The following is a 6,900-nucleotide window of genomic DNA, read 5'->3' on the forward strand; positions in this document are numbered from 1 at the left end:
CCAGTAAATGGCCAGGTCAAGTTGTGACCTGTGTACACAGTACATTTGTTCACAAATCCATCCCATATGTCACACAGTGAAATGGCCATTCCTTTGACCAACTGTTACTTCAGCACATACCCTTATGTGCATGAAATAACCCATTACAAAATGTGCAGCGAATGCTGTTGATGATGTAGATTTCCATGCACAATGCACCCAGAATATACACAACCACTAAATGTGTTTTATTCCTCTGCAGGAGGGCATGACGACACTGTGGGAGATGAAGAGGATTAGGATGATGACTGACACAAAAAGAGAACAAGTGACTCAGAGATATATGTGGCAGAAGCCCCGAATCCCAACAGGAAAGTAGTTCACCTTCTGGAAGCCTCATGGAACCCTAGCCCACAACCAGCAAGAGAAAGCAGCTGGACAGCCACAGTGACTGGGATGCCCAACTGAGAGTTTCGCTTCAGCTACACAGAACATTGTTGCAGTGGCCCAACCAGGGACACAGCTGCTAAGGGCTGGGGACATACTGGTGATAGTGGAGGATACCACCACTTCTGTGGAGCCCACACTACCTCTGCCACATACAGGGATCACTACACCCCCTCCAGGGACATTGGGATCAGTCCCTGGCCGTGAACAAGAATCACCCTCTTTGCTTCCTCCCCCAGGGCCCATTCCTGCGTCTGAGACATTCTTTGCCAAACTATTGGAGAGAGTCGCACAGGTGGAGGAGAATTGGAGGGAACTGGTTGATGCGTTTTCCTCCTTGGAGCCACCCGTGGCTGATGGGACGATGTCCTTGGAGAAGATACAGCATCCGTTTGAAGCAGTCATCAAGCTGAGGGAGGCATTGCTGTGGGAGGTGCAGGCAGGTAGGCAACAGTCCAGGAAAGATGTCAGGCTGGCCCTGCTGCGGATACACTTACATGTATATCTGCTTGTGTTCAGGCCAGGGGATATCCCCAGCTTCCCCTGGGGATATCCCCTGGCCTGAATGTTGGACACCAGCCTGTGCCATGTCCAGTCCCAAATGTCCTTGAGTGGGCTGCTGACCCACCAAGAGCAGTCTCTGAATCATATGCAGTAGTATGTGGGGAGGGATTCTTCTCCATCCTGTACCTCAACCCTTTCTTCCTCTGCTCCCACTTCTGTGCAGCAGTCCCTCGCCTATCCAAGGCAGGCATGGTACTCACAAAGGATGCAGGTGGTGCAACCAAAAACCCCAACACAAGAAGGCAATGTGCCCAAGCAGCCACACCAGGGGAGCTATTTGCATCGTCCCATCCCACGACTGTTCACATCTCCCTTGCATTCTATAGGCTTTACATTGGGCTCGTGTTTCTCTAGACATCCCATGTTTTTCCACATCATCCCCGTTACGCTGAACTACCTCTGGAATGGACACTGCATCTGATGGATAGTGAACAGTACATTTTTCATTTGCCATTGCCCTCTGGCCCAAAAGGGGCTGCAGCACCCGTCGAACCTGTACCTGTTGATTAAAGTTACTTCTGCAGCCACTTGTTATTCTGAGACAGGATCATGGATTCATGGGTAGATCTCAGCAATCTGGCACACACATGCGTAAAGAGCAGGTTAGCATCACAGACCATCTGACAATTGATTGGAATGCTGTATAAGTCTATTTTATGTTGTATTAAGTATAGTGCAGCCAATTAAAGCGTGTTATGCTTAATTAAAACCAATACACACATTATTAAAATATAGAAAAAGAAGAAGCAAAGGATATACACAATTTTACATAATTCCTCTGCTAACACAGACAGTTTTTAAAACATAACACTTCTTAGAAGAAAATTAACACATTTCATGTTTTCGAAATTTAGGGGGAAGGTATTAATGGACCAGGGCGTCCAAAATGCATTTGATGCCAAGTCACATCTTAGTCAGGTACATTGTTACAAAATTATTTCCCTGAAAGTATGTAGCCCAAGGTAGATAGTTTTAGGACACCCCTTCTAGTTTTGTTTGTTTCTCAACTCAGTGTCAGGGTCGTGTTGTGCCCCCCCTCTCCCGCCTCCCCGGCACCCAAGTTGTGTAAAAGCAGCACTTCTGATGTTCACTGAATTGTTGATTCAGGTGTACACTGTTACATATATCTGTATAATGTAGCCCACAGTAGCTCAAGATCAAGGCAAATGTGTCCAATCGCCCCCTCAGCATTCATCTGCGTTCATGTCTAGGATTTTGCAGAACAACATCAGATGTTTAGCGGTTTCCAGGACGCCTTCCCCACATAGATGAGGCCCTCAGCAATACTATTAAGACGCATCCTAGAGCCCGACAAGGTGTTAAACAAATTAAACTTCGAGTGAAGATATTCGTGCACTTTTCGATTATTCAGGTATGCAGTTAGATATGCAGGATAGGGCCAACGCCTAAGGCTATGCAATAAATATTCACCATTATGTGATTTGGTTGCAAGTTCGATCTTAAACTGGGCCCGATCTAGAGCCAATATGTGCCTCATATGTAGCTAAAGGAAGCGCTTGTGAGTGACATTATGTGGGCTAATCGAGTATTTAAGGTACCTATTATTTAACTCTACCACTAGTGTCTTTAGTGCCATACCCTCTGGCCCTTCGCTTAATAATTAGGCTTGCATATGAGACTATGCTCAACAGTGACGAGTCCTGGCTGTTTTCCAACTTCCAGTAAAGGCTCACGCAGCGTGTGTGCAATTACCCCAAAAGGCTAGGAATATCTAGCTCGCTGCATAAGTATTCTGCTGGAAAAGACTGCTAGGGCAACGTGCCAAGATCTTGAGGCATTGCCCTTCAATTTTCCTGAGGTGTTCAGTGATTTTTAACCCACAGACCTCTGCATGAGGCGTTCTAGAGGGATTTTGGCTTTGTATGCATGACAAACTGCTCAAGGAAGGACCACTATGCTTCTTCGCAAAAGTATGTTTGCCTCCCAAATGTTGGAATGCTTTACTCTCAGCCTTGACCATCTGAGATTTCCAGGATAATTTGTTGTCAATGGTCCCCCCAGCTAGTCATAACTGTTGACAACTTCAATTCTATTAGTCTCAAGCCACTATGCGTTTGCGCATTTATTCATACGTGGACGAGGGTTAAAGACCATAACCTTGGTCTTGGAGACCTTGATGGTCAGACCTTTACTCCTGGAGTACTGTTCCAAACAATTGAGCTGATGTTGGAGGCCCCGTGGCGTGTAGTCAAACAAGTTGATAAAAGTTGGTTATGTGATCATTGAGGTCTGCAAGATATGAATTAAACAAGGAAAGTGCAAGAATGTACCCTTGCTTAAGTCCGACATAGGTGGGCATACATTTAGTGACCTCACTGTTCATAGTGCCCTAACTTTGACCTTGGCATGGGTGTGGAGTGATATAATCATTTTAAGTAGGCCATGCAGTATGCCGCATCTAATCAGCTTCTGCCACAATAAGTCCTGCCTTACGGTATCAAACACAGAGCTGAATTCTACATAGACAGAGTAAACTGTTTGTCACAGGTTTTCCCAAGAGTACTCTATTAAAGATACCAATGCCAACAAGTTGACGTAGGTCCCTGTGCCCTTACGGAACCCTGTTTGGTTGTACGGTATGATTTTGGAGGTCAAGGCCCAACTGCTCAGTTCCTTCAGAAGGGCATGTGCAAAGATTTTTGAAGGGATGTCCAGCATCGCCAAGATGCAATCATTCTTGGGGTTGGAGTGAGTGCCCTTTTTATGCCCAGGTATGATGATGCGTTCAACCCAGGTAGAAGGAAGAGGACCCCCCAGGCTGATAATCATGAAGAGAACATGCAGAACTTGTGCCCACCATTTTGGATTACTTTTAAGCAGACCCTTGCTAAGGCCATCTGGCCGGGAGCATAAAAATGTTTCAGAGATCAAATTATTGCAACAAGTTTGTTCGCTTCACCGAGATAACACCATCTGTCCGTAGAGTTGAGCTTGACACTGTCAAAAACAACTAATAGCCCAATGGTGTGCGCAATATATTTCAGAACAGTAAACTGCCATGATCCGTAATTAAATGGCTGTGCAGGGCTTGATTAGTTTCCAGAATCCCTGTCCATCATTATTTCTGGCCGCCATAATAAGGGCGCACCATGATGCATGATTTTTTCGTATGTGACAGCCCCCTAACCACTTGCGATAGAGACGTTTTCTCGTGGCCCTGGACAAGGCATGTCCATCACATTGGCTATTTTAATGTTTGTTGATCATGTTTAATCAGTTATTTAGCTTCACGGATCTCGTAATCCCAAGGATGTGAGTGACCACCACACACACTCAAATTAGGAGTGTTCCTGCGTTGCGACCTATCAGTGCAAACATTTGCTATGGTGCTATTACCATCTTCCCTATAGATTATTATGGCTTTATCAATATAGTCAAAGGAGCTGGTGAATTAATCTCAATTAGTTAAATAAGGAGCATTGCCAAGAGGACCCCCAATGTAGAAAGGTCCGTTTATGTAGACCTGCTCAGTTGCCTTGGGTGGCCCAAGGACCACATGTGTGCAGTCGATGGCCCCCACCACATTGAGAAAGCCTGCAATGGCATAACACCCAACCTTTGTATGGTTGAAGGCTACTGGGCCATCATGTAAGGTGCTGGTGCAGCAGTCACATCATGACATTCAGGACTTGGATGAGGATATGGGAGAAGAAGACCATGGTAATGCCTTGTGAAAGGGCCACAGTATGCTGGAATGTGCCTGCGACACAGAAAAGGAGCCCTGTTAGGAGCTTCAATAGGGGAGGATGGGTATATATTGAAAGCCTGCCTCTAAGGCTTTATAAAGAGCTTAGATGGTGAGCATGTCCAGATGGTAGGGGTTGAGGACCTGCTAATCGGTGAGGTCAAGGTGGGACAACCTGGGCCGGTACACCCTCAGTGTGTAGGGCCCTGAGGCTCCCTTAACCCCTCATCCTAGCCTGGCACTTCTGAGGGGTTAGGGGTGCTGGAGCACAGGCTGGTGGCCTGCCAGGTAGGGGCTGGAACACAGGCTGATTGGCTACCTGAAGGGGTGACTGGGGTACATGCTGGTGGGCTGCCTGAGGTACGAGCTGGAGGCCTGCCTTATGATGATCTGGTGTACAGGCGGATGGGGTACCTGTTGTGGTTGCTGGATTCCCATATGTGTCAGTATCAGCAGTCTGTGTATCATGCTGTGATGCAGAGAGAAAGGTCCTGCTCCCGCAATTTTGTATGGTGTATTTTTTACTCTACGTGCTGCACCACTCCTTTCAAAAGTGTTTTTCGCCTTTGTACCATATGGTGGCTGTGCATGTGCTGGTTTGTGGATGTGCTTGAGACCACCAGTATTGATGGCCACTTTACTCCTTCAAATTGCACCTGCTATAGAGCAATTCTAAGGAGTAATCTTGGGTGCTAAATGGGGTGCACGCCTATTCTATTATTGGATTACGCGTATTTTCTAGGCATATTTACAAGTTGTAAATGCAAAGGGTATGCAAAATGTGTATGCATCGTCTTGTGTTAATGCCTCCTTTTCAAAGCGTAAAGCCTATGTGATATTCCAACCTTCATTATTATCTGGTAGAGCGTAAGATTGAGGCGTAAATCAATTTTTATGCCCCAAGGCCCTTATAAAAATGACCCCCACTTATTATATACTGTACTGTGGCTAACCTGCAATGCAGGCATAGAGCAGAATGTTCCAAGCACTAAACACACAACCTCAAACCGGTTTTGTGCTAATGAGTACTGCCCTCAATACAGTGTGGGGATGGGGACCCCTCTCAATCTGGGGCAGGAGGCCGACCAGGGATTTTGCTAGAGCCAGTCTTGCACCAGAGGCAGGGTGCAGGAGTTAGGAATGCCCCAGTCCCTGTCCCCTGTTTAAAAGTGCAGAGTACCCCTTGCAATCCCTCATACCTACATTCATTGATACTGGCCAATGTTGTCTCTCTTCCTTTTCAGGACTCCCTCATCCAGAAACCCTTTCAGCAAAGAGTGGTGCAAGAAACCACTGGTGAGCGAGGCACCGGCGAACATATAGCGAGCGGAACATTTCTCACCTAGGACCAGATGTCAAGACGTTCAGCTCACACTGAGAACACACTCTAAAATTGACTTTCTGCATCAGGTTCCCACCTTTACAATTTATTTATTTTTGTATTTATTTCTTTGTAAAAAGCCGGAGACCCGCAGGCATCTGGATGCACAAAAACACCAGTGGACGAAACATATACGACAGAACACAATGGAGTTCATTGTTGGTCAAACGACTGTATAACCGTAGTAAGAAAGGTAAAACACAATTTGAAAAGTAAGGTTTTCAATGATGCACGAAAGGTTTGCACATCAAGACAAGACACTGGCAGACACACATTCAAAAAGGTCACAGGGTTAAAAGGGGGGTTTGTTTTCCAATCTCTGTAACATGGCTCATGGGGGGAGAGCAAGGCAACAGTTGGCCTGGGATCTAGCTGAGCTTGAGGGGTAATGGAATTGGGAGGAGGAGAATAAATGGACAAGGAAAGACCAAGGGAGTGTGGGTTGTTTGGGTGATGTCAAGAGTGGAGCAGGTGGTTAGATACACGCACATTTGTTGTAATTTGACGGAAATTCAATAAAGAAATATATAAAAAAAAAAGAGTGGAGCAGGTGTACCAAGAGACCAGGTAGAAGAATGATGGTAGAGCAGAGCGTGGAAGAAAATAACCAAAAGCATATGCAACATGAGTTATTGGTTGGTGAGAGAAAGTGGTTCTTGAGTGTGGGAGTGCATGTATGATGAGTAAGGGAAATGGGTGAGATTAAGTGGTAGTGTAGCAGAATAAGTGAGGCAGAGTGAGAAGAGTGATTGAATGGAGGATGAATGGGGAAATTGAGGGGTGGTGTGGTGAACAGAAGCAGTGGAATTCGTGGAGAGGTGTG

At 46.0% G+C, this 6,900-nt stretch overlaps 1 long non-coding RNA gene across 1 annotated transcript; it reads left to right on the forward strand.

Moving 5' to 3' along the window:
* Positions 1-246: 246 nt before the first annotated feature.
* LOC138566568 (uncharacterized) lies at positions 247-6,616 on the forward strand. The gene is made up of 2 exons (XR_011301966.1): positions 247-869; positions 5,941-6,616. It is a non-coding gene; the product is annotated as an uncharacterized lncRNA (long non-coding RNA).
* The last annotated feature ends 284 nt before the right edge of the window (positions 6,617-6,900 follow it).

Source organism: Ambystoma mexicanum, chromosome 2p (genome assembly GCF_040938575.1).
Source record: "Ambystoma mexicanum isolate Mex_15411 chromosome 2p, UKY_AmexF1_1, whole genome shotgun sequence".
In the NCBI taxonomy this organism is placed as follows: Eukaryota; Metazoa; Chordata; class Amphibia; order Caudata; family Ambystomatidae; genus Ambystoma; species Ambystoma mexicanum.